Source organism: Aotus nancymaae, unplaced genomic scaffold (assembly GCF_030222135.1).
Source record: "Aotus nancymaae isolate 86718 unplaced genomic scaffold, 86718_ANA_hifiasm-v0.15.2.pri h1tg000155l, whole genome shotgun sequence".
Classification (NCBI taxonomy): Eukaryota; Metazoa; Chordata; class Mammalia; order Primates; family Aotidae; genus Aotus; species Aotus nancymaae.
This window is the reverse complement of record NW_026988570.1, coordinates 2,693,723-2,721,661: the sequence shown is the minus strand read 5'-3', so window position 1 is coordinate 2,721,661 and position 27,939 is coordinate 2,693,723. Positions and strand designations below refer to the sequence as shown.

The 27,939-nt window shown below is 43.2% G+C and overlaps 2 pseudogenes; both read left to right on the top strand.

Moving 5' to 3' along the window:
* The first annotated feature begins 353 nt into the window (after positions 1–353).
* Positions 354–1,829, top strand: LOC105705715 (2-phosphoxylose phosphatase 1-like; annotated as a pseudogene).
* A 13,502-nt stretch (positions 1,830–15,331) lies between these two features.
* On the top strand, positions 15,332–16,205 carry LOC105705716 (U3 small nucleolar ribonucleoprotein protein IMP4-like; annotated as a pseudogene).
* The last annotated feature ends 11,734 nt before the right edge of the window (positions 16,206–27,939 follow it).

Genomic DNA, 27,939 nt, shown 5'->3' with positions numbered 1-27,939 from the left:
TGTGTTTACATTAGGCAATCTCTACCATAGCAACAGGCTATTAAATATTTATATCAAGCAATTAGAATCTCATTTAATACAACAAATGTTCTTGAATATTACCAAAACAAAAATCTTTTCTTTGAAATTTTAACATAGAATGCAGATGTTTTCTCCTTCCTTTAGATAATGATGGCCCCTTTATACTTACCATATAATTGTCCCTTTAAATGTTCTGTAATTAATGGTATAAGGCGGCCCTCGCCTCGGCCCTCGCCTCTTCTGGCGCCGGGAGAGCTGGCGGCCAGCGCCGAGCTGGGCGTGCAGCAGCGGAGCTGGGGCCGGCCCGGGACCGTGGGGGTTATGTTCCCGATTTGAGGTGAAACCATGAAGAGAAAATGGAATAATTAATAATGCTTTTTCACAACCGCTTCTTGCTGCTGCTGGCCCTGGCTGCGCTGCTGGCCTTTGTGAGCCTCAGCCTGCAGTTCTTCCACCTGATGCCGGTGTCAGCAGCTAAGAATGGAGTGAGTAGCAAGAGTCGAAAGAGAATCCTGCCTGACCCTGCGACGGAGCCCCCTGTGACAGACCCCGTTTACGAAGCCCTTCTGTACTGCAACATCCCCAGCGTGGCCGAACGCAGCATGGAAGGTCATGCCCCGCATCATTTTAAGCTGGTCTCAGTGCATGTGTTCATTCGCCACGGAGACAGGTACCCACTGTATGTCATTCCCAAAACAAAGCGGCCAGAAATTGACTGCACTCTGGTGGCTAACAGGAAACCATATCACCCAAAACTGGAAGCTTTCGTTAGTCACATGTCAAAAGGATCCGGAGCCTCTTTCGAAAGCCCCTAGAACTCCTTGCCTCTTTACCCAAATCACCCAGTGTGAGATGGGAGAGCTCACACAGACAGGCGTCATGCTGCATTTGCAGAACGGCCAGCTGCTGAGAGACATCTATCTAAAGAAACACAAACTCCTGCCCACGGATTGGTCTGCAGACCAGCTCTATTTAGAGACCACTGGGAAAAGCCGGACCCTACAAAGTGGGCTGGCCTTGCTTTATGGCTTTCTCCCAGATTTTGACTGGAAGATTTATTTCAGACACCAGCCAAGTGCGCTGTTCTGCTCTGGAAGCTGCTATTGCCCGGTGAGAAACCAGTATCTGGAAAAGGAGCAGCGTCGTCAGTACCTCCTACGTTTGAAAAACAGCCAGCTGGAGAAGACCTACAGGGAGATGGCCAAGATCGTGGACGTCCCCACCAAGCAGCTCCGTGCTGCCAACCCCATAGACTCCATGCTCTGCCACTTCTGCCACAACGTCAGCTTTCCCTGCACCAGAAATGGCTGTGTCGACATGGAGCACTTCAAGGCAATTAAGACCCATCAGATCGAGGATGAAAAGGAGAGACAGGAGAAAAAACTGTACCTTGGGTGTTCTCTCCTGGGTGCCCACCCCATCCTGAACCAAACCATCAGCCGGATGCAGCATGCCACCAAGGGCAGGAAAGAAGAGCTCTTTGCCCTCTACTCTGCTCATGATGTCACTCTGTCACCAGTTCTTAGTGCCTTGGGCCTTTCTGAAGCCAGATTCCCAAGGTTTGCGGCCAGGTTGATCTTTGAGCTTTGGCAAGACAGAGAAAAGCCCAATGAACATTCCGTACGGATTCTTTACAATGGCGTTGATGTCACATTCCACACCTCTTTCTGCCAAGACCACCACAAGCGTTCTCCCAAGCCCATGTGCCCCCTTGAAAACTTGGTTCGCTTTGTCAGAGGGACATGTTTGTGGTCCTGGGTGGCAGTAGTACGAATTATTATGACGCATGTCACAGGGAAGGATTCTGAAAGGTGTGCAGTGCAGAGGGATAGAATCTGCCAATCAGAGCACTGAGAAAGGTCCACTGCTAGTTCTGTCTGTTGCTAAGGGTAGAAGATTATTGCTTTTCAAAGGCTAAATATTGTTTGTGGGAACCACAGATGGCTGGGGGCTGAACAGTAAGCACGTTGTTATAATGCGGTATGTGAATTTCTTGGTACAAAATGGCCAATTCACAGAGGAGTAGAAGGTACTTTGTCTCGGACAGACTTTGCTTAGAATACCAGAATGATATAGTTCAAGACCCAAAGTCGCCGATCCAAGTTTGCACCCTTCGGCCTGCCTCATGGTATTGTGTGATGGAACCAGCACACCTCAGCCAAAATTTTCTTAATCTTAGACATTTTTATCTTGTCCTGCTAAGGATTTCTTGAAGTGATTTATCTAAAATAGGGGTTGGCAAACTTTTTCTGTAAAGGGCCAGATCGTAAATATTTCAGACTGTGTAGACCAAAAGGCCACATACAGTCTCTGTCACAACTACTCAGCTCTGTTCCTGAAACAGAAAAGCAACCACAGACAATACGTAAAGGAATGCGTGTGGCTGGGTTCCCGGGCCGGACAGACAGGTGGTGGCCAGATTTGGCCCCTGGGCTGTAGTTTGCTGACCCCGACCTTAAAAATAGGCTATACTACAATTGCACTTCCAGCACTTTGAGAACCAGTTGAATGCCAAGAATTTTTCGATGGTTCTTCCAGTAACTTCTGCTAGAAACACCGAATTTGGTCTGTATCTGACACTAGAACAAAGCTTGAGGAGAAATAAACATTGAATCAGAATGACTCATAGAAAACTGATTAGAAGAATACTTGATGTTCATGATGATTGTGGTACAAGATAGTTTTAAGCACATTCTAAATATTTGCTGTATATGCTGAAATTTTTGTATGCCATTTAGTATTTTTATAGTCTAGGAAAATATTTTCTAAGACCAGTTTTAGAGGACTCTGATTCCTGCAGTAATATTCAATTTACTGTACCTGTTTGATGATTATAAGGAGGCTAGAAGATGAATTCAGGCACTTATTTCCAATAAAGCTAATTATGGCTCATTCCCTTTGACAAGCTCTAGAAATGAATTCATTTTTAAACCATTTTCATCAGTTTCAAATGGTAAATTCGGATTGATTTTTAAATGTGTTTTTGGAAGAACTTTGCTATTAGATAGTTTACAAATCTTTATAAGGTGTTTTATATATTAGAAGCAATTATGATTACATCTGTGATTTCTGAACTAATGGTGCTAATTCAGAGAAATGTAAAGTGCAAGTGAGATTCTCCGGTGTCATTAGCATTCCAACTTTTTCTCTTTGTTTTTGTCCAGTGTTGCATTTGAATATGTCTGTTTCTATCAATAAATTTTTGAAGAATAAAAAAAAAGGTACAAGGCAAGTATAGCATACTTTTAGTCAAACATGGAAATATTGTATTACATACTTCATTCCTGCAAGATTGTTGCATAGGTGCACACGTGGCAGTGTGATTTGCTGCCTTCCTCCCCTTCACCTATATGTGGCATTTCTTCCCATGCTATCTCTCCCCAACTCCCTACCCCCCGCTGTCCCCGCGACTCCCCCCCAACAGACCCCAGTGTATAGTGCTCCCCTCCCTGTGTCCATGTGTTCCCATTGTTCAACACCCGTCTATGAGTGAGAACATGCGATGTTTGATTTTGTATTTTTGCGTCAGTTTGCTGAGAATGATGGTTTCCAGGTTCATCCATGTCTCTACAAAAGACGCAAACTCATTGTTTTTGATGGCTGCATAATATTCCATGGGTATATGTGCCACATTTTTCCTGTCCAGTCTATCATAGATGGGCATTTGGGTTGGTTCCAGGTCTTTGCTATTGTAAACTGTGCTGCAATGAACATTCGTGTGCATGTGTCCTTATAGTAGAATGATTTATAATCCTTTGGATATATGCCCAGTAATGGGATTGCTGGGTCAAATGGAATTTCTATTTCTAGGTCCTTGAGGAATCACCACACTGTTTTCCACAATGGTTGAACTAATTTACACTCCCATCAACAGTGTAAAAGTGGTCCTATTTCTCCACATCCTCTCCAGCATCTGTTGTCTCCAGATTCTTTAATGATCGCCATTCTAACTGGTGTGAGATGGTATCTCAATGTAGTTTTGATTTGCATTTCTCTAATGACCAGTGATGATGAGCATTTTTTCATATGCTTGTTGGCCTCATGTATGTCTTCTTTTGTAAAGTATCTGTTCATATCCTTCACCCTTTTTTGAATGGGCTTGTTTGTTTTTTTCCTGTAAATCTGTTTTAGTTCGTTGTAAATTCTGGATATCAGCCCTTTGTCAGATGGGTAGGCTGCAAAAATTTTTTCCCATTCTGTTGGTTGCCGATTCACTCTATTGACTGTTTCTTTCACCGCGCAGAAGCTTTGGAGTTTGATTAGGACCCATTTGTCTATTTTGGCTTTTGTTGCCAATGCTTTTGGTGTTTTGGTCATGAAGTCCTTGCCTATGCCTATGTCCTGAATGGTTTTGCCTAGATTTTCTTCTATGGTTTTTATGGTGTTAGGTCTTATGTTTAAGTCTTTAATCCATCTGGAGTTAATTTTAGTGTAAGGTGTCAGGAAGGGGTCCAGTTTCTGCTTTCTGCATATGGCTAGCCAGTTTTCCTAACACCACTTATTGAACAGGGAATCCTTTCCCCATTGCTTGTTTTTATCAGGTTTGTCAAAGATCGGATGGTTGTAGATATGTTGTGTTGCCTCCGACGCCTCTGTTCTGTTCCATTGGTCTATATCTCTGTTTTGGTACCAGTACCATGCTGTTTTGATTACTGTAGCCTTGTAGTAGAGTTTGATGTCCGGTAGTGTGATGCCTCCCACTTTGTTCTTTTTGCTTAGAATTGACTTGGCTATGAGGACTCTCTTTCGGTTCCATACGATGTTTAAGGTGGTTTTTTCCAGTTCTGTGAAGAAGGTCATTGGTAGCTTGATGGGGATAGCATTGAATCTGTAAAATACTTTGGGCAGTATGGCTATTTTCACAATATTGATTCTTCCTAACCATGAACATGGAATGTTTCTCCATCTGTTTGTGTCCTCTCTCATTTCGTTGAGCAGTGGTTTGTAGTTCTCCTTGAAGAGGTCCTTTACGTTCCTTGTTAGTTGTATTCCTAGGTATTTTATTCTCTTTGTAGCAATTGTGAATGGCAGTTCGTTCTTGATTTGGCTCTCTTTAAGTCTGTTATTGGTGTATAGGAATGCTTGTGATTTTTGCACATTGATTTTGTATCCTGAGACTTTGCTGAAGTTGCTTATCAGTTTCAGGAGATTTTGGGCTGAGATGATGAGGTCTTATAGATATACAATGATGTCATCTGCAAATAGAGACAATTTGACTCCCTCCTTTCCTAATTGAATACCCTTTATTTCTTTTTCTTGCTTGATTGCTCTGGCTAGAACTTCCAGTACTATATTGAATAGGAGTGGTGAGAGAGGGCATCCTTGTCTAGTGCCAGATTTCAAAGGGAATGCTTTCAGTTTTTGCCCATTCAGTATGATATTGGCTGTTGGTTTGTTGTAAATAGCTTTTATTATTTTGAGATACGTTCTGTCGATACAGAAGGTATCGACAGAATACCTGAGGGTTTTTAGCATAAAGGGCTGTTGAATTTTGTCGAAGGCCTTCTCTGCATCAATTGAGATAATCATGTGGTTTTTGTCTTTGGTTCTGTTTATGTGGTGAATTACATTTATAGGCTTGCGTATATTGAACCAGCCTTGCATCCCCGGGATGAATCCTATTTGATCATGGTGGATAAGCTTTTTGATGTGCTGTTGTAATCGGCTTGCCAGTATTTTATTGAAGATTTTTGCATCTATGTTCATCATGGGTATTGGCCTGTAGTTTTCTTTTCTTGTTAAGTCTCTGCCAGGTTTTGGTATCAGGATGATGTTGGTCTCATAAAATCATTTGGGAAGGATTCCCTCTCTTGGATTATTTGGAATAGTTTCAGAAGGAATGGTACCAGTTCCTCTTTGTATGTCTGGTAGAATTCGGCTGTGAACCCATCTGGACCTGGGCTTTTTTTGGGTGGTAGGCTCTTAATTGCTGCCTCGACTTCAGACCTTGTTATTGGTCTATTCGGGGTTTTGATTTCTTCCTGGTTTAGGCTTGGGAGGGTGCAAGTGTCCAGGAATTTATCCATTTCATCCAGGTTTCCTAGTTTATGTGCATAGAGTTGTTTGTAGTAATCTCTGATGATGGTTTGAATTTCTGTGGAATCTGTGGTGATATCCCCTTTATCATTTTTTATTGCATCTATTTGGTTATTCTCTCTTTTCTTTTTTATTAATCTGGCTAGTGATCTGTCTATTTTGTTGATCTTTTCCAAAAACCAGCTCCTGGATTTATTGATTTTTTGAAGGGTTTTTCGTGTCTCTATCTTCTTCAATTCTGCTTTGATCTTAGTTATTTCTTGTCTTCTGCTAGGTTTTGAGTTTTTTTGATCCTGCTCCTCTAGTTCTTTCAATTTTGACGATAGGGTGTCAATTTTAGATCTCTCCTTTCTTCTCATGTGGGCACTTATTGCTATATATTTTCCTCTGTGTCCCAGAGATTCTGGTATGTGTTGTCTTCGTTCTCGTTGGTTTCGAAGAACATCTTTATTTCTGCCTTCATTTCATTGTTTATCTAGTCAACTTTCAGAAGAAAGTTGTTCAGTTTCCATGAAGCTGTGAAGTTCTAGGTTGATTTCTGAATTCTGAGTTCTAACTTGATTGCACTGTGGTCTGAGAGACTGTTTGTTATGGTTTCCATTCTTTTGCATTTGCTGAGGAGTGATTTACTTCCAATTATGTGGTCAATTTTAGAGTAGGCATGATGTGGTGCTGAGAAGAATGTATATTCTGTGGATTTGGGGTGGAGAGTTCTGTAAATGTCTATTAGGTTTGCTTGGTCCAGGTCTGAGTTCAAGTCCTGGATATCCTTGTTAATTTTCTGTCTCGTTGATCTGTCTCATATTGACAATGGTGTGTTGAAGTCTCCCACTATTATTGTGTGGGAGTCTAAGTCTCTTTGTAAGTCATTAAGAACTTGCCTTATGTATCTGGGTGCTCCTGTACTAGGTGCATATATATTTAGGATCGTTAGCTCTTCTTGTGGCATTGATCCTTTTACCATTATGTAATGTCCTTCTTTGTCCCTTTTGATCTTTGTTGGTTTAAAGTCTATTTTATCAGAGATGAGAATTGCAACTCCTGCTTTTTTTTGCTCCCCATTTGCTTGGTAAATCTTCCTCCATCCCTTTATTTTGAGCCTTTGTGTATCCTTGCATGTGAGATGGGTTTCCTGGATACAGCACACTGATGGGTTTTGGCTTTTTATCCAATTTGCCAGTCTGTGTCTTTTGATTTGGGCATTTAGTCCATTTACGTTTAGGGTTAATATTGTTATGTGTGAATTTGATCCTGCCATTTTGATGCTAGCCGGCTGTTTTGCCCATTGGTTGATGCAGATTCTTCATTGTGTTGATGCTCTTTACCATTTCATGTGTTTTTGGAGTGGCTGGTTCTGGTTGTTCTTTTCTATGCGTAGTGCCTCTTTCAGGAGCTCTTGTAAAGCCGGTCTGGTGGTGATGAAGTCTCTGAGTACTTGCTTGTTCACAAAGGATTTTACTTTTCCTTCACATATGAAGCTTAGTTTGGCTGGATATGAAATTCTGGGTTGAAAGTTCTTTTCTTTAAGGATGTTGAATATCGGCCCCCACTCTCTTCTGGCTTGTAGGGTTTCTGCTGAGAGATCTGCTGTGATTCTGATGGGCTTCCCTTTGTGGGTAACCCGACCTTTCTCTCTGGCTGCCCTTAGTATTTTCTCCTTCATTTCAACCCTAGTGAATCTGAAGATTATGTGCCTTGGGGTTGCTCTTCTTGAGGAATATCTTTGTGGTGTTCTCTGTATTTCCTGGACTTGAATATTGGCCTGCCTTGCTAGGTTGGGGAAGTTTTCCTGGATAATATCCTGAAGAGTATTTTCCAGCTTGGATGCATTCTCTTTGTCACATTCAGGTACACCTATCAAACATAGATTAGGTCTTTTCACATAGTCCCATATTTCTTGTTGACTTTGTTCATTCCTTTTTACCCTGTTTTCTCTAATCTTGCCTTCTTGTTTTATTTCATTGAGTTGATCTTCGACCTCTGATATCCTTTCTTCTGCTTGGTTGATTCAGCTGTTGAAACTTTGCTTCACAAAATTCGCGTATTGTGTTTTTCAGCTCCATCAATTCACTCATATTCCTCTCTAAGTTGTCCATTCTCATTAGCATTTCGTCAAGTCTTTTTTCAAGGTTCTTAGTTTCTTTGCATTGGGTTAGAACATGTTCTTTTAGCTCACGGAAGTTTCTTATTATCCACTTTCTGAAGGCTGATTCTGTCATTTCATCACACTCATTCTCCATCCAGTCTTGTTCCCTTGCTGGTGAGGAGTTGTGATCCCTTGTAGTAGGAGAGGTGTTCTGGTTTCGGGTGTTTTCATCCTTTTTGCGCTGGTTTCTTCTCATCTTTGTGGATTTATCCACCTGTTGACTTTGTAGTTGTTGACTTTCTGATTTTGGTAAGTTTAAGTCTGCAGCAGCAGAACTCATAAACCCCTTTTTTTCCCCCCAGGTGTTCTGTTCCAGGGAGTTAGGGCTTTATGAGTTTCCGCTGTGCTGCTGCTGTTTTCCCTGCCCACAAGGAGGCAGCCTAGTCACTCTCAGCCTGCAGAGGCTTTGCTGAGCTGCTGTGGGCTCCACCCAGCTGCCATGTGAACTTCCCTGCAGTCCTGTTTATATGGGTGTAGTTAGAACTGCTTCCGCTATGTTGGCCCGTCTCTGTAGTGACGGACTCTCTCTGTAACGGTGGGTTGCCTTGGTGATGGCAGGTTGCCTGGGGAACTGCAGGCTGCCTCCGTAATGGTGGACACCCCTCCTCCACAGAGCTGGACTGTTCCATGTTCAGTTGTGCTTGCCGTGGAAGTCTCAACCCTGAGCGTTTCCAATTGCCGTCTTTTTGTTTTTTGTTTTTGTTTTTGTGGGGGTGGGACCAGCCGGGCCTGGTCACCTGGCTCCCTGCCTCAGAGCCTTTTGTTTTTTAGTTGAACAGTCAGCTCTCTACCAGGTGACCTGGTCACCTGTTGAATAGGTGCTGAGATCTGTGTGATTTCCCTTGCAGTGACCCACTGCGCCAGCTGAAATCGTGGCTCTGAGATTCGTGGCGCTTTTTTGCCCGGGAATCTCCTGGCCTGGCTCCCTGTTTCAGCTCCCCTTGCTGGCTAAGAGGGGACACAGTCTAGTTTACTCTGCACTGGGAACCCCTGCACCAGGGTGCAGGCCAAACAGCCACGCTGGCCAAAACAGCCATGATGGCAACCCGTGGGGCTCCTCCGCCTGTGAATCTCCTGGTCTGTGGGCAGTAAAAATCCATCTGGAAATGCAGCGTCCACTCACCCTCTGTGCTTTCACTCGGATCTGCAATCCTGAGCTCCTCCTACCCGGCCATCTTGGATCTCTCCTGATCATTGAATTTTTCAAGAACTTAAGGGGTTCCCTAAGTTCAAGGAAGACAAATAGTTTCTGTAAGTCAGAAAGGGAGGGGGAAAGGACATGTTAATCATTGTTTTGTTTTCATTGATTCTGTTGCTGCTTTCTTGCCATTGAAAGTGCTCCTATAGTCTGGTAATGATTAACCTTTGCCACCCAGGTTGCCCTGATGCCCTTTCTGTTTGAGATCACTCAATCTTCACATTGATCCATTAAAAAACTTCAAAGTTACAACTATTTTTTAGTTCACATGCATATACTTATATGTTCAGCCATTGTTTCCAAAACACCAGAACCTTGCTCTGTTACCTGGAATTCTAACTTTATGAATACACATAGTGAGCAAATTGACACTTTCACCCACACTCAAAACCTGATGTAGAGCCCACATTTTAAGCTGGACTTCAAGACCTTCATGGTGAGTTATTTTTTGAGTCCCTTGGTTTTTTTGTTGTTTATTTTTTCTCTGTAAAGCAAATATTAGTTGGGATAGTTCTAAACTGTCAGAGATATTCAAATAATGTTGTAGAAAGAAATTACAGTTTTTTTTTATTGCTACCAGATATGTACCCTGAGACTTTTAAGATAAACTATGTAAGAGCTTTTCTCAGGTAGTGGAAGCTTCTATGCCATCCTTCCTTAGAGCAGTAGGCATCAACTTGTGGTTGGCCCCTCAAGTGGTCTGTTTTCTATAATAATGAAGATCTCTCAAGCTGCTTGCATCGCTATCTCAAGTTTTTAAAATATTTTTAAATTCTGCTTTATAGGAAGTCATTCATCAGAATTATCTGAGTCTCAAGTTGGTTAGTTAGATTTAACAGAACTAAGTTTCATCCATGGCTCATCAGCGTTTATATGTAAAAGGTTTTGTGCTTGCTTTGGCAGCACAAATACTAAAATTGGAACAATACAAAGAAAATTAGCATGGTGAAGCATTTCATATTTTGCAGTCACAGGAAGGTCATTTGGCTGCTGGCCAGCTAAGTAATAGTTTGCATCAAAACAAAATGGGTGGCACCTTATATTAGAATTGTGATTTTCATTACAAAGGTGATCTATAAACTGAGAATGGAGCTAAGTAACACATGGGGTGTTGTGTAAATATTTTGTTAGTATGTATCTTGGAAATGAGAAAATGTCAACTTTCATCTACTTTATGGAACTTAAAAAAAATGAAAGTAGGGCTTTATCTTCCATGTCAGTTGGAGATAACATGGAGATTAACTATCACTCTAGCAAACATCTGCTGGTTCAGTTAGAATCTGTAGAGAAGTGATAGTGGTAGCCCAAGCCAGATCTTGACATCTGTTAGTTTTCTCTCCTTGGAATTGATGAGCTCAGTAATAGTGGACAATCATGTTACCTATTTTAATGAAATAATGTATTCATAAATAAATTGATTTACAAATTATGAAATAATTGAGATGTCCTGAATTATAAGCCATAAATAATAGAACAATAAACAAAATTAGGACTTAACATTTTTCTTAAACTGAAGCATTTGAATATTAGAACCTATGAAAAAATACACATTGGGTTTGATTTGGGATTTCAAAATAGTTCCAGCAATAAAATTTAAGAACATTCCACTACTTTACTATTTCTCTGTGAATGTTAAAAATGCTACTTCATTAAACCTGTAAAACAACCTCATGAAAGAAGGCAGTACAATCTAGAAGAAGACATTGCGCCTAAGAGAAGCAACCTGTTTAACAGCAAATACCTGTAGGCTATAGAGCCAGGACTTATCAGTAAGAGCCAGGAAGGTGACTTTCTATTATGTCAAGGTGATGTGAGTTAGTTTATGAGCTATACTGCCTTCACTTCATGAGTACTTCACCTGTCGTTATTATTTAATTAGAAAGGTACTAAGAAGTTTGTAGAGCTTACAGAAGAGAAGTGTATAGGATAATTAATATCCCGATACTGTTTAAAATACTCTAGTAATTTAGTATGTTTGGTAAATTTTTTTAATAATAGTATTAAAATATAAATTTCCTTTATTAATTTTATGCATAGCATTCTCAAACTAATTTCTGAATCCAAAGAAGAAAAGAAATCTAAAGCGCTTTCTATAAATAGCAATCCAGGTAAGATTTCTGACAGTGAATTACTCTTGATGGTATTACCATAGATAAAAAACAAAAGTATGTTTTGATTACAAAAAAGCACTGTTTAAATGGCATGCATTTAAAAAATGCTTTCTTAGTAGTCTGGATTTCATCATTATTTAGAAAGTTAATTGTAGATAATTTATAATCTGAAATAATATTGTTTGAAAAAATTATTATTTACTTTTGGTTCCTAATATTCTAGATGATTTTTTTGTGTAAATAAGAAAACAAATTTTAAGTGATGCTGTATGTTTTCTTTATAGTCACATTATAATGAATTAAACTTTTTATTTAATTAGAACTTCTGTTTAATTTGTATAATAAATTCTTTGCAGCTAGTAAATGAACAATAATTACAATTGACCCTTGAATAGCATGCTATTTAGTTCTACCAATCCCCATGCAGTTGAAAATACATATTTGGTATGTTACATGTATTATATACTGTATTCTGCGTACAAGAAAATAAGCTAGAGAAAGGAAGCTTTTGCAGTAGTTAAAGCTGTAGTTTCGTTGTAGTTCAATCCTTGAACTACTATCAAGCTAGTGTGAGGTATTTACCCTTCCATAGTAAAATAAATAAATAAATAAAGTAAGCTCCATTTACTCATTTTAGAATATTGGCCTTTTTCTTGGCCTTGTGCCTTCTTCATTTGTTTTGCTTAATTTTTCCTTATATTTATAAAAATACAATAATTAATAGGGATTTTTCTCTTGTGAAAGCCATCAGTGAAGAGGCCATGTTGACTTAGGAAATATAAACATATTTATGTTGTGGCAGTAGATATATAAAGCAGAAGCAGAAAAGAGGTACAGTTAATATGATTTAGTGAACACTGAATGTAAAACACTACGGTGCAGAGAGAAATCTTGGACCATTCATAGGTTTACAGGTTGTGTACTAGCCTTTATACTGCACACGAGAAAGGAGTAGAACATGTTCAGTGAATGGAGAAGTACAGCTGGTCAATAGGGAAGAATAATTTCCCTTCCCTCCAACTCTGAGGTTGGAGATGCAGACATAGATTGATGTTATTCTAATTATTAGGCAAAGTCATTGATCTCAATGAGCTGTCCATGATGCAGACATAGAATGAGAAGGTATCCAGTGACAAAACCCCGGGAACATCAATATTTCCCCCCTACCCCCAGAAAAAAAAGAGTTGGTTAAGGAGGATGAGCAGTGGCTAGAAAAAAGTGGGAGAGGAGTCAGAGGAAGTGATGTTGCAAAAATAAAAAATGTGAGAATTTCAAGGAGGGAGTATCAATTCTAACAAGTAAGATGACTAAAATGTCAATTAGATTTAACTTTTAAAAGCTCTTTGGTGGTGCCCTTTTCAAAAGAACCATTTTTGAGGTGTAAGGTGCACTATTGATGTGATTGGTATGTTTGGTGTCCAAATATGGAGGAATAAATCTATCAAGATCCTGCATAACTCTTTTGTAACTGCAGAAGCTACGTGCACATGGTCAGGGAAAATGTCTTGACTTCTGAGTACATGTACCAACGCTTTTACAGAATTGTCAAAACCTAAGGGTAATGTGTGAGAAAAAACTGTGGTCTCCTTATCTGCTCCTTGTGGAAATACTTAATTTGTACTGGAGCCCCTGATAAGTTCTTCTGGATGCGTTCTGAAACAAAAGTCTGGTAGCAATAACTGCACCCAACTTCTCCAAAGCACATACACCCCAAGTCACTCCAACATGGAATCATAACACAGCTGCATTTCAAGAGTTTCTAGTTTCAGTCAGAAGTAGTTTGCAGATCTGCAGTTTGGAGAAGCTAACGTCTTTTATATAATATCATGGAGAAAAATGTAAGTTGATATGCTAAATATACCAGTTCTCTGTGTTCTGGGACAATTTGTTTTAGTGCATTTTCCTTTTCATTGCCTCTTGCAATATCCACTTTTACTGCTTTCTTTTGAATTTCATCCCTAAAGAAAATATTATTAGAACACATTTCTAACATAGGTATGTTTGACAACTATATATTTTTCCCTTTTAAGAGAATTAGCTACCTATTCTAAAGTATATCTGGTATTCTATTAATCTTTAATGCTAAACTTCTTGATATCTTTAGCACAATGACATTGTAAGTGATGACAGTCCTTTAAGATTTTGAGTGTCTTTTAAATTTTCAAATTTTAAATGTCTTTTAAATTTTCAAACTTGACATAGTTTTAATGTAAAACACTTTCCTGGTATTACCTTTCTTCAAATATTGCTAATCTGTTACTTAGCTGGAATATTTGGTCAATTGGATTACCAGACTTTTAACCATTTATATATAACTTTCTTGATTTTTTTTTTTTTTTTTTGAGATTGAGTCTTTTGCTGTCCCCCAGGCTGGAGTGCAATAGTGTGATCATAGCTCACTGCAGCCTCAAACTTCTGATTTCAAGTGATCTTCCTACCTCAGCCTCCTGAGTCGCTGAAACTGCTATAAGCATATGCCACCACATCCAGCTAACTTTTTTATTTTTTTATTTTTCAGAGACAAAGGTCTCTCTCTGTTGGCCAGGCAAGTCTTAAACTTTTGCCTTCAAGTGATGCTCCTGCCCCAGCCTCCCAAAGTGGTGGAATTATAGGCATGAGCTATGGTGCTGGTCCATAACTTCTTTTATTCCCCAAATAAGTTTAAAGTCCTCTTGACCCTTGATAATAAAAATCCACTGTTTGGGAGGAGAAGTGGATAACTCATCCTACATTTTAAATGCAGTTTTTGTCTTTTTGACCTGTTCTGTGAAGAACTGCCTTTAACAGGTGATTTTTAGTTTTAATAGACATTTTTAGTCTTATAAGAAGCTAAGAAAAAAGATTAGAAACAAATTAATTGAGCTCTATGATCAGTGGTACAGTATTATACTATATTCAATGGCTACATATATTTCTATAATTATCACGACTTGAATGATGCAAATTGTTTTATCTATGTTTTCACTAATACTTTTTTTTTTCTTTTTTTTTTTGAGACATCGTCTCACTCTGTTGCCCATGCTGGAGTGCAGTGGTGCAATCTCAGCTCACTGCAACCTCTGCATCCTGGGTTCAAGTGATTTTCCTGCTTCAGCCTCCTGAGTAGCTGGGACTACAGGTGTGCACCACCATGCCTGGCTAATTTTTATATTTTTAGTAGAGACGGGGTTTACGCCGTGTTAGCTAGGATTGTCTTGATATCCTGACCTCGTGATCCACCAGCCTTGGCCTCCCAAAGTGCTGGGATTACAGGTGTGAGCCACCGTGTCCAGCCTACTAATACATTTTAGAGATAGAGTCTCACTCTGTTTTCCAGGCTGGAATGCAATGGTTGTTCACAGGCACAATACGCTTTGCAGCCTGGAACTTTTGATCTCAAGCAATCTTCCTGCCTCAGCCTTTAGAATAGTTGGGACTGCAGGTGCGTGTCATTGCACCTGACCTGATACCCAATTATTATAAAAGAAACCCTGCTGAGCTGAAGAAAATCGACTGTGATCTGTTTGTTTCTCTTCTAGAATCTTTCATACTATGGGATATATTTTTAATTATCCACATTCTCAGTTTTTTTATTCTGGTTAAAATAGGATTGCTGCTTGTTTTTCATTTTTTTGGCATAATTGTTTCTATTTCTTTTATGGATTTATTCAAGCAGAAATACAGGAATCTTCAAGGCAACTGTCAAGGAAAACAGATTAGGGAAAGGTGTTTTGTAAAACAGCTTTTGATGGTAGTTACATGTCACACCACTTTAAAGAAAACAAATTTCAAGGCGGAACCCACAGATTTTCCTGGACTCACGTGGAAGCGGCACTCAAGATGCTGCGCTGCGAGGCCCACCTGTGCGGTGAGTACCTGTACCGCAAGGCCCGCATGGAGGTGCAGCACTTGGCCCAGGAGAGGAAGGAGCGGCAGCGGCGCGCACTCGAAGAAAACCGCCTGATTCCCACTGAGTTACGCCGGGAAGCTCTGACCTTACAGGGGTCCCTGGAGTTTGATGATGCTGGCAGTGAAGGCGTGACCAGCCACGTGGATGACGAATACTGATGGGCAGGAGTCGAGGATCCCAAGGTGATGATCACTACCTCCTGAGACCCCAGTTCCCGCCTCAAGATGTTTGCAAAGGACCTGAAGCTGGTGTTCCCGGGAGCCCAGCTAATAAACCGAGGTCGGCATGAAGTGGGGGCACTGGTGTGAGCCTGCAAAGCCAACAGCATGACCGACCTGCTGGTGGTCCATGAGCATCGAGGTACACCTGTGGGGCTCATCGTTAGCCACCTGCCCTTTGGCCCTACTGCCTACTTCACGCTGTGCAACGTGGTCATGCGGCATGACATCCCAGACCTGGGCACCATGTCGGAGGCCAAGCCCCACTTCATCACACACAGCTTCACCTCCTGCCTGGGCAGGTGGGTCTCTGACATCCTCTGATACCTATTTCCTGTGCCCAAAGATGACAGCCACCAGGTCATCACCTTCACAAACCAGGACGACTACATATCATTCCGGCACCATGCGTACAAGAAGACAGACCACCACAATGTGGAGCTCACTGAGGTCGGGCCCTGCTTTGAGCTGAAGTTGTACATGATCCACCTGGGCATGCGAGCAGGAGACCACCGCAGACATGGAGTGGCACTGGCACTCTTACACCAATACCGCACGCAAGAGGGTCTTCCTGAGCACCAACTGAGCCCACTCACCACTTAGTCAGGACATGGACTTGGAACTCAGGACGGGGACTCTCATAGACAGACCCGCCAGGAGGGGCTCCCCAACAGGCCCACTGAGCTGGGATGTGGAACTGTGGCAGGTGGAGAGGTGTGAATAAACCGTCTGTGTCATGTGAAAAAAAAAGAAAGAAAACAAATTTCATGTTATACAATTTTGTCAGGGTTTCCCAAGACTGCCTCTATGTTTGGTGATTCACTTGGAAGAGGACTCAGCAAACAGTCATACTCAGGGCTTTGATTTGTTACAGTGAAAGAATACAAAATAAAATTAGCTCAGGGCAAAGGGACATGTGGCATATCTGGGAGAAGCCAGGCACAAGCTTCCAGGAGCCACCTCTTGTGGAGTTACCAGGATGTGCTTAATTCCTGTAGCCTTGAATTTTGACATTATACGTGAAATGTTTTTTACAAGTATGAGTCTCATAGAGACTTACATAGTATCCAAAGATTTTATGGAAGCTAGTTACATAGGTGTAAGGCAGGTTGCCTCGCTGGGAGCTCGGACGCACACACCCCCCGGCTTTTTTCCAAAAGCTTGGACATGCTCAGGCATGTTCCCTTCTCCCCTTCTCGCACAGCCTGGCTTTCCCTTAAAGAACCCAGTATGCAAGTGGGGTCTTGTGATTCTAGCTAATAGCAGCTGAGTCTTTCTAGCCAATAGCAGCTGAGTAATTCTAACCAATAGCAGCCGAGTCCTGTACGCAAACAAAGGCTTGTAATCTTACCCAATAGTAGTCCTGCTCTCCCACAACCAATCAAGCTCCTTCACTCCCTATAAAACCCCACATCTGAGAGGAGTCCGCGCGACTTCTCCAGCCCCTCCTGTCGGACCACAGAACCTCACCCAGGAGCCTGAATAAACCCTTCACATTGGATCTTCTGGTATTGGTCTCAGTTTCTTCTTTTTAAACTCGGCAAGAACCCAAGAACAAACCTTACAATAGGCATCCTCTCTCATACGTGCAAAAGTTCCAGACTTCCAGAAGAAAAGCAGCTGTTCAGAGTCAACCACATTGTTTATGCAAACAGTTTAGGTACAGTGATCTACTTTTCTCAGTTAGAAAATGGTGAGAAACCTTTAAAATACAAATTTCCAAACACCAGTGAAGGGCCAGTTTTGCATGTAGGTCTTTCTAAAATGACAGTCTTGTGACTGTTATGTGAATTATTTTTTTTACAGCAGTTATAGCCCCAACTTAATTTTAGGTATTGTCTTAAAAATTCTATTTTAATAGTAAATAGTGTAAGGTTTGTTCTTGGGTTCTTGCCGAGTTTAAATGTTAATTCACTTTATTTTTCTTGTAAGGAATTTATTCAGGCTCCCGGGTAAGGTTCTGCGGTCTGAAAGGAGGGGCCGGAGAAGTCGCACGGACTCCTCTCAGATGTGGGGTTTTGTAGGGAGTGAAGGAGCTCGATTGGTTGTGAGAGAGCAGGACTACTATTGGGTAAGGTTACAAGCCTTTGTTTGCATTCAGGACTTGGCTGCTATTGGCTAGAAAGACTCGGCTGCTATTGGCTAGAATCACAAGACCCTGCTTGCATACTGGGTTCTTTAAGGGAAAGATCTTCCCCAGGCTGTGCAAGAAGGGGAAAAGGGAACAACCCGAGCATGTCCGAGCTTTCGGAAAAAAGGAGGGGGGATATGCATCTGAGCTCCCGGCGAGGCAACCAGCCTTACATTCTGACCTTTTGATGATAGACAGAGGGCGCCACTCTTTCTGACTACTTCCCACTGAATAGGGGCAAAGTAAGGTGGAAAGGTCAGTTGGCTGGTGCCTCGACCGTGAATCGGATGAAGGGATGAAGCAGCATTTGGTTGACAGCCACTCATCCAATTTCTTGCATACGAGCTTGTAGGAACCTCCTTTTTCCGCCATTAATAGGTCAAGGGCCCGTCAGTTTTGGAGAATTACTTGGGCTAGTAACGTGATTTGTTGCTGAAGGAGGCCAGAGAGGCAGCTGATGCTTCAATAGCCACACGGAGCTTATCTTCTAGTTGGGCGGCTGAAGAGACACTGTACCCTAGGGCACCGCTCCCGAGTCTGGCTGCTGCTAGAGAGGATGCCACTACCTGCAGCTTTACCCTGGGCTTGGCAAGGGTGATGGGGGTCCTCGAGTCCGGGCTGCGTCAGTCGTCCAGAAGGCTGAGAAATTCAGGCAAAGGGATTGCTTCCTGGGGACCGGCCCGCTCCTCACATAGAGGTGTGGGGAGTGGGCCTGTGGTCCGGAACAGGCAATCAACCTTCCAGTGTCCAGTCTGCTTGCAGTTTGGGCAAGGTCCAGGAGGTGGACTAGGACAGGGGCACTGCCGGGCCCAATGTCCCTCTTGACCACATCTGAAACAGGGCCTGGGCTGAGCCCTTGGAGCCTTTTGGAAGGGTTTCAATGGACCTCCCCCACCAGATGTTAGGGGGGCTGCCAGCCTCAGGGCTGCTACAAGAGCTTGGGTTTGAAGACCTACCTTCTGCCATAAGTAGGCCTGTCGGGTGGCCTCAGCCTTATCCTCTCAGCTGTTAAAAACTTTAAATGCTATGTTTACCAGGTCCCATATGGGAGTTTGGGGGCCCTCCTCATCTTTAAGTTCCTCCTTATATCAGCCACCGACTGGGAGATGAAGTGGGTAGCTAGAACTGTAGCCCCCACTAAAGAGGCCGGATCCAGTCGGGTATGGAGGATCATAGCATTAGTTAGTCGGTCGAGAAAGGCAGTGGGGTTTTCAGTAGGGCCCTGAGTTATTTCCCTCAGCTTATCATAATTAACGACCTTCTGGGCTGCACTTTGCATGCCTGCTAGGAGGGACTGTAGAGGTCAGATTCATTGTGTGGAAGATGCTGAGGGCCACGTTCCATGCCTGACCTTTTGGGAAGTGTTTGTCCAAAGGAAAGAACAAATTCAAGGGGTCAGCAGCTCTCAAGTTTGCCCAGGGGATATGCGGGAAGTGCCCCTGAGGGGCCGACCAGAAGTCCATCAGTGTATGGGGTACCAGGCAAAGCTTGAATTCCTCCAGCTGATACTGATCCAGGGCCATCAGGTAAGGCAGAAGACCATCGTTGGTACCACCGTCTGCAGAGGTGGCTACAAAAAAGCTCATCTTGCCCCACAGGCACAATTTCTCACTTTAACAAAGGACTCCTACATCCACACAACACTTAGGACCTTTCATCTTGGCTCTAACTTTCTCACACATTGCTCCAGCCACCTCGCAGAGGGGGCAAAGGAGGGAAGCTTCTTCGTTAGGAGCACAGTGCGAGCAGGTGTGAGCACTAACAGGCGAGGCCAGGTTGTAATTAGGAAGTGGAGGAGCTGAGGGGGGTTGAGGTCTGTCATAGGGCAGAGGATTATTGGGTTGGGCCAGCAGAAAGGAGAGTTCCTCAGACGAGGAGCACCTGGGCACTGGTGCAAGAGGAACAGAGGGTGGGGCGGGAACAAAGGTACCAGAAAGCCTGCACGTTTACAATGATTATAATCAGGAAGAAAACAAACAAAAAAAGACAGGGCTAGGGGTATCTGCCACATGGCAAAATTAGAGGCTACAATAAAGACAGTACCACATATAAGAGAGGGAGAGAGAGAAGAAAAGAGTAAAAAGGAGAAACAGAAAAAGAAAGAAACCAAAAATACAGTTTCTTACTTAACAGGAGCCTTTTATGCCAATGGGCTAGTTCAAAATAAAGATTTTGGTATAAGCCGGGGGGTTGGGTCTGCCGTGAGGCAGGGCTGCTTGCATGGGGCTTCTGAGTACCCACACCTCAGTTGCTGCTGCGGAGATGGTCGGAAGAGCAGCTCAGCATCCCAAGCCATGCTACCGAGCACTGGAGACGAGAGGGTTCAGGAATATGGGGACGTCTCCCTCAAAATCCTGACCCTGAGAAACCCCTTATGGGGAGAAGACAAGAGTGTAGGGACGTCTCCTCTATGCTCAGGTCCTCGAGATGGGGCTGGGGTCCTGGACCCACGGTGAGAATCCCTGACGCTGCAGCAGTTTCAAGCAGGGACCTTACGAGGCAGACAATGAGTTGGGTAGTGGGCAACAGAAGTCTTACCTTGTGGTGGAACGGCAGCTCCCCGGTCCAGCTCTGTGTGGAGGAGTCAGTTTCCCCCAGGAGGGGTCTTTACAACTCCTCCCAGGTTTCCGGTATCATTTATAAGGTTTGTTCTTGGGTTCTTGCTGAGTTTAAATGTTAATTCACTTTATTTTTCTTGTAAGGAATTTATTCAGGCTCCCAGGTGAGGTTCTGCGGTCCGACAGGAGGGGCCGGAGAAGTTGCAGGGACTCCTCTCAGACATGGGGTTTTATAGGGAGTGAAGGAGCTCAATTGGTTGTGGGAGAGCAGGACTACTATTGGGTAAGGTCACAGCCTTTGTTTGCATACAGGACTTGGCTGCTATTGGTTAGAATTACTAGGCTGCTATTGGCTAGAAAGATTTGGCTGGTATTGGCTAGAAAGACTCGACTGCTATTGGCTAGAAAGACTCGGCTGCTATTGGCTAGAAAGACTCAGTTGCTATTGGCTAGAATCACAAGACCCCGCTTGCATACTGGGTTCTTTAAGGGAAAGCCAGGCTGTGCAAGAAGGGGAAAAAAACAACCTGAGCATGTCCGAGCTTTTGGAAAAAAGGAGGGGGGATGTGCGTCTGAGCTCCCAGTGAGGCAACCGGCCTTACAAATAGTATAGTGATATAGCATGGTGCTTATTTTATTTGCATGAGTTGCAATTTAATATGAAATATTAAGTTTCTGTGCTGTTAGATTTTTTACTTTTGGTGAATATTTAACAGATTTCTATACAGAAGTTACTATGGCAATATTAGGTAATTATAATCCGTTCTTATTCGATTAACCTTTCAGCAAAATTGTTAAACTAAGTAATAATTTCTGATTTAAAATTAAAATAAAAAAGTATTTCATTTTAATTATATAGATGGTTCAGTTTTGTTTTATATTTTGTTAAATTTCTGTTTATAATTATGAAATTTTAAAAATCAATCATGTATTAGTTATTTTCTTGCCTACTAATACAATTAAGTTATTTCCTTTACGTATTTTTATATACTATAATTCTGCAGTGAATATTCCTATTCTGTTTCAAATTGAGTGTATCTTGCTATAATATATGGTAGTAGAAGATTTAGTGACAATCTTTTTTTTAAATTATACTTTAAATTGTGGGGTTCATGTGTAGAATGTGCAGGTTTGTTTCATAGCGTAATGGTGGCTTGCTGCACCCATCATCCTGTCATCTGCATTAGGTATTTCTCCTAATGCTATCCCTCTCCAGCCCTCCACCCACTGAGAGGCTCTGGTGTGTAATATTCCCCTCCCTATGTCCACATAACTCCCACTTATGAGTGAGAACATGCGGCGTGTGGTTTTCTGTTCTCATGTTAGTTTGCTGAGAATGATCATTTTCAGCTTCATCCATGTCCCTGCAGAGAACAAGAATGCATTCTTTTTCATGGCTGCATAGTATTCCATGGTGTATATGTGCCACATTTTCTTTATCCAATCTATCATTGATGGGCATTTGGGTTGCTTCCAAGTCTTTGCTATGTGAACAGTGCTTAGATAATCATATGTGTGCATGTGTCTTTGCAATAGAACGATTTATAAATTTTGGGTATATACCCAGTAATGGGATTGCCAGGTCAAATAGTGTTTCTGGTTCTAGATCCTTGAGGAATCACCACACTGTCTTCTACAATGGTTGGACTAATTGATACTCCCACCAACAGTGTAAAAGCATTCCTATTTCTCCACATGCTTTCCAGCATCTGTTGTCTCCTGATTTTTTAATGATCGCTGTTCTAACTGACGTGGGATGGTATCTCATTGTGGTTTTATTTGCATTTCTCTAATGACCACTGATGATAAGCTTTTTTTCATATGTTTGTTGGCTGCATAAATGTCTTCCTTTGAGAAGTGTCTGTTCGTTTCCTTCACTCATTCTTTTGATGAGGTTGTTTGTTTTTTTCTTGTAAATTTAAGTTCTCCATAGATTCTGGATATTAGCCCTTTGTCAGATGGGTAGATTGCAAAACTTTTTACCCATTCTGTTGGTCGCCAGTTCACTCTATTGATAGTTTTGCTGTGCAGAAGCTCTTAAGTTTAATTAGATCCAATTTGTCTATTTTGGCTTTTGCTGCCATTGCTTTTAGTGTTTAGGTCATGAAGTCCTTGCCCATCCCTATGTCCCGAATGATATTGCCTAAGTTTTCTTCAAGAGTTTTTATGGTGTTAGGCCTCATGTTTAAATCTTTATATCCATTTGAAGTTAATTTGTGTATAAGGTGTGAGGAAGGGATCTAGTTTTGTCTTTCTGCACATGGCTAACCAGTTTTCCCAACACCATTTGTTAAATAGGGAATCCTTTCCCCATTGCTTGTTTTTCTCTGGTTTGTCAAAGATCAGATGGTTATAGTTGTGTGGTGTTCTTTCAGAGGCCTCTATTTGTTCCATTTGTCTATATCTCTGTTTTGGTACCAGTGCCGTGCTGTTTTGAGTACAGTAGCCTTGTAATATAGTTTGAAGTCAGTAACATGATGACTCCAGCTTTGTTTTGTTGTTGTTTTTTTTTTTTTTTTTTTTTTTTTGCTTGGGATTGTCTTGGCTATGCAAGCTCTTTGTTGGTTCCATATGAAGTTTAAGGTGGTTTTTTCCAATTCTGTGAAGAGGGTCACAGGTTGCTTGATGGAGATAGCATTGAAGCTATAAATTATTTTGGGCAGTATGGCCATTTTCACGATATTGATTCTTCCTAACCATGAGCATAGAATGATTTTTCATCTGTTTGTGTCATCTGTTTGTGTCCTCTCTTATTTCCTGGAGCAGTGGATTGTAGTTCTTCTTGAAGAGGTCCTTCACATCCATTGTTAGTTGTATTCCCAGGTAACATTATTTGTTGAGGTGTATATTTTGCAAAACTGGACAAACAGATGGCAAGAGTGCTGAACTGCTGAACTCAGAAAATGTAGGTATATCAGGAGACTTGAGGAGTATAAAGAAAATGATTTTTAAAATTATGACTCAAGTATAAATGAACTCACTTCAGATGTATTTAGAATATTTGCATAAAAGGTGATTTGATTTTGGCTGCTCCAGGAACTACTGGAAGCAGTAAAGAGTGCTAGAATTAGGATAAACCACAGTAACTGATTACTACTCTTATTTACTATTGGGCATCAGAGATACATGTTTTGTTGATATTAGTTATTCAAATGAGATAAACATGAATATATATACATTAACTTTGTTTCTTGGGAAGAAGCTAACTTTTGGATGAAATAGCAATTTAATAAAAATTTTTAAGAGAATAGCATACTTCAAACTAGACTATTTTGGAAACAAAAATAATGTTGAATTCATTAATTGACTCCTAAAAGGTTTGTTTTCAATGAATATTAGAGTGAGTTTCAAATGTAAAAGCTTATTCATATCTATCCTTGTAGCAACTTTATTTTGTATAAATATGTCAAACGTGATAATTTATTATACTTTTTGATGAGGTTTGTATATTATATCTTCTTGCCATGAGTGAAATGAAGAAAATTTCTGAAGTTTAAACTAGAGAATACAAGAAATGTAGGCACATTGTTATACCACAATGTGGGTATGAGAAATAAAAAATATTATATACTAGGATTCACCAAACCCATATCCAAGCTGATCATTGTGGGACAGCTGTCCTCACTTTGGGTCAAGTAAACTCTTTATATTTTGTGCCTCAACCTCTTCCTTTTAAGTCAACACCTACTAGTGCTGGGCCCATAGCCAGGGGTGGCCTGGAATCAAGCCGGACCCTTCCACAGCTAGCCAGCCTTCCCTACAGCCAGGGTAGCCTCGACTGTGCATGGTGCATGGCCCTGCAGGGCCACCAAAACTGGACTAGGTCCTGGTGGTGGCAGGCCAGTCTCTTCCTCTTTGTACAGATGGGAAGCTAGAGTGAAAGAAACTAAGCCACCATAGTGCAAGCCAAGAAAAAAGGGAAAGAAGCAGAGAACACTCCTTTCCCCTGAGAGGTAGACTGTGCGTTGGCGGTGAGGACTAGGAGAGCTTAAGAGTCAGCCATGTCATCCATTCCTGTAGCCTGGCTGTGGTTTTTGCAAATCCCCATTCCGGTCAACAGTGTGAGCAGAGCACTCAGAGCTGATGTTGGTGGGGTCGGGAGGGTGCTGGGCATAGGGAAGGGCAAAGATGATAACAACATCCAAGAATTAATGAGATATCCAAGAATCCCTGCCCATGGAATCTCATAGTCTTGTGGGGCAGACCAGCACTGCATGAGGGGTAACACAGCACAGCACAGCACACACCCAGCTGCAGAGGTGCCCAAGGAGGCAATGATTAACTGTACGAAAGGGTCAGGGGTTTGAGAAAGACTTTGAGATAAAAAGAGTTTTTTCACGTAGATGAAAAGAGACAAGATGGCTTCATATCCCCAGGGAGAGGGAATAGAATGTCCACCGCGTGCATGGATGCAACAGCAGGGCTGAGCTGGCCACAGCTGCCATGCTGACACTGGTCCATCAGGGCTGGGCGATGGGGGTAGTAGGACATGCAGCTGGACATAAGGCAAGGACATACTTGTAATCAAGGCCTGGGAGGTCACTTTCCGAAAGGTTTGTACTTTACCCTGAGGGCAGGGAAGGATTTGGGGCCAGAGATGGGTAGAATCTGACCATGGCTGAGAGATTGGCCGCAAGTCCTTGGAGATGCTGCCTGACTCTGGGATGCAGATTTTGCAATACCCAGTGATGAGGGCACAGGCAGGGCCTGGGAGGTAGGAGGAAGAAGAACAAGTACAGGTCCATTGTGGAAGTAGAGTCTCTGGATCAGGCCTAAGGGAGAACCAGGCTTTGAAGGGAAGGCCATGGTGGGCTTTTGGAGGAAGTGGAAGGTGAGAAAGAGTACTTCTACCAGGGTTCAGTGCATTTGGCTACATGTATTGTGAGCTGACCACAGTGGGGAACAGATTTTGTCATCTTGGATTTCTTATGAAGTTCAAGCAGAGGTGGCTGGTCTTGGTCGAACAGCTGTCAGCATCTGGGTTTCTATTTTTGCCATCTCTTTGGCCATGAAGTCCTTGTCCAAGACAGAAAGAGGAGGTGGCAGTGGAGTGGATGTGGTGGCACCCCGCCTAGGTCACCTGCTCAAGTCAAGGCATCTCCCTGCTGGGGAGAGCAGCTGCTACAGATGCCTTCACCCCTGCCTGGGAACTACTGGCTGATGTGAGAGACAAAGGCTCTGCCCACTTGGCTCAAGGCAGGGCAGTTACAGAGCCAACCAGCTCCAGAGCTCCCTGCAGTTGTCAGCCACAGGCTCAGTTGCAACCTCATTACCAGCCAGCTTTTCCACACTGCCCCATCCTGCCTCCCTCATCTGTCCCAGGTGCGTCTCCCAAAAGCCCTCCACAGTAAACTTCCTGCATGCACAGGGCTCTCAGTCTCAGAGTCTGTCCCCAGAAAGCGAGTCTAAGACAGCCAGTTGTATCTGACCACCGTATCAGGAAAGCAAGCTAGCCCTGGAGCAGACCTTGGCTTCTCTCTCTGCGGCCAGAATTGAGCCCTGGCTGCAAGAGAGCCCAGGAACAACACAGTCTCAGGAGCGTGCTACAAAGGAGAAGGCAGGAATGGGTGTCAGGGGCACTGAATGTCACACAAGTTTCAGACACTTAAAACCATACATTTAATTTATCAAATTGCAGAGAATGAGAAAGTGAGAAGACAGAGTGGCCCAGGACAGTTAATGTTCCTGGGATGTTTTGCATGTTCTGAGAAACTGGGTCTTATTTCATTGTTTCCCATTCTTTGAAAACTTCTTATGGCTAAGACATGAGTAAGAAAAGGTGGAGAAATACAGCAGTTGGCATTTCAGAGGCTTGATGTAAGTGTTGACTGCAGTGTGTTCTGGATGTGAAATCTGGACTGTTTCCTCATTTGTCAGATGAGGACGTGATGCCTCTGAGGAGTGGCCGTGGCCCAGCAAGGGAGACGGCATTGTCATTGTGCTGAGCAGGGCTGGGGGTGGCCAGGCAGAAATGAGGCTGGGAGGAGAGGACTGGGGAGCAGGATGGAGTTCCTCGGGGGCTGTGGCAGCTAAGGCAGGGCAGGGAGGGGACAGGCCAGAGGTGCTGCACCTGGCTAGAATCCCCAACGGGTATGGCCCAAGACACAGGAGCTGGGACAGAATGAGGGTGGACTCCGGTCTGTGGGACTCAATAAGGTGGGTTGGAACAGTGAACTGGATGTGTGGCCTTCTAGGGGATGGAGATCCTAGATGTGGGCTCAGAAACCAGTGTTTCCTGGACCCTCCTGGCAGGTAAGTTAGAACAGAAGAGGCATCTATGTGGGGCCTTGACTCACCCCAGGTATTGTGCCACTAATTCCAACATTCCTTCTCTGATAACACAAACATACATGGGAGATAGAGGGGTTTACAATCCCATTTCACACCTATACACGGAACCCTGGGCCACTGAATCAGTAAAAGTTCATGGTGATTAAGCCTCTGCACAGGGGTGGTCCAGCATCACTATGGAAACATCACACCCTTCACCTAGCCCAGGAAGTGATGGAGGGTGATGGGTAGGCACAGTATCAGGAATCAGGCTTAGACAGAGGCACGTGCAGCATTGGAGATGACTGATGAAGGGACAGAGAGGCTCTGGAGCAAGGGACTGCATCACCTGCTGGTGTCCCAAGGAGGACCAGATCCAACTGAGTGAATCTAGCAGCACAAATTGGGATCTGAGCTCTGCAGATTTGGGGGCGGAACTGGTAATGCTCCCTCACAGTCTCTCCCTTTGAACAGGAGCTCGCCTTTGACTTTCAAGTCCAGCATCTAATTATTACTGAGACATGCTTCCCTGCAGATTCCTTCTGGGGTGGGAGGTAGGGCAGCCAGTTTCACTGGAGCCAACCCCAGAGATTAGGATGTTGTTTCTTTTTCAAATTTTAACATTTTTTGGTGTGCTTTTCCTCTATCTTTTAAAGACCATAGCCCAGTTATTGGCCAAAGCAGAGCCTCTGCCTGTCCTGGACAAAGCTGCAAGTCAGAGCCGCTTGCTTGGTGTGGGGCAACTGGTGTGGCTGGTGGGACCCTGTGTCTCAATGTACGGCACCCCCAGTGCCCAGCATGTGCTGGGGCCTCAGGAGATGGTTGTGGGATGTCTGGGTCTAAGTTTCCCCAAAGCCAACCCTGAGACAAGACTTGGGTGCAGGATCCTGGGAACTCCAGTGGGAAAGACAGGTGCAGAGCCTGGAAAGGAAAAAGCCTGTGAAGCTCACGCCAGGGCCCCCTCCTGCTGGGGCCTCTGAGGAGCCTGCGGAGAGCCTCATAGTGTTCTCTCCAGAAGATGAGAGCCTGGGGAGACCCCTACGCTGGGAGGAGAGCTGCCCCTCAAGGCAGGGAGGCAGCAGCAGTGCAACAGCTGCAAGTGGACTCCAGGGGCCCGGGATGAGCCTCTAGTGTCTGCATACGTGATGGGAGCCAGTGTTTCTTGAGACCTGGACAAGCCTTGTAGTGTGGCAGGAGACAATGACCAATGTGCAGCACAAAGCCATGCAGGGGCCAGCTCTCCTCCCACCGGCTTGTCCTCTCCCTGCCCTGCCTCGGCTGCCACAGCCCCCAAGGAACACCACCCTGTTCCCCAGTCTTCTCTTAAGACCCCATTCCTGCCTGGCCATCCCCAGCCCATA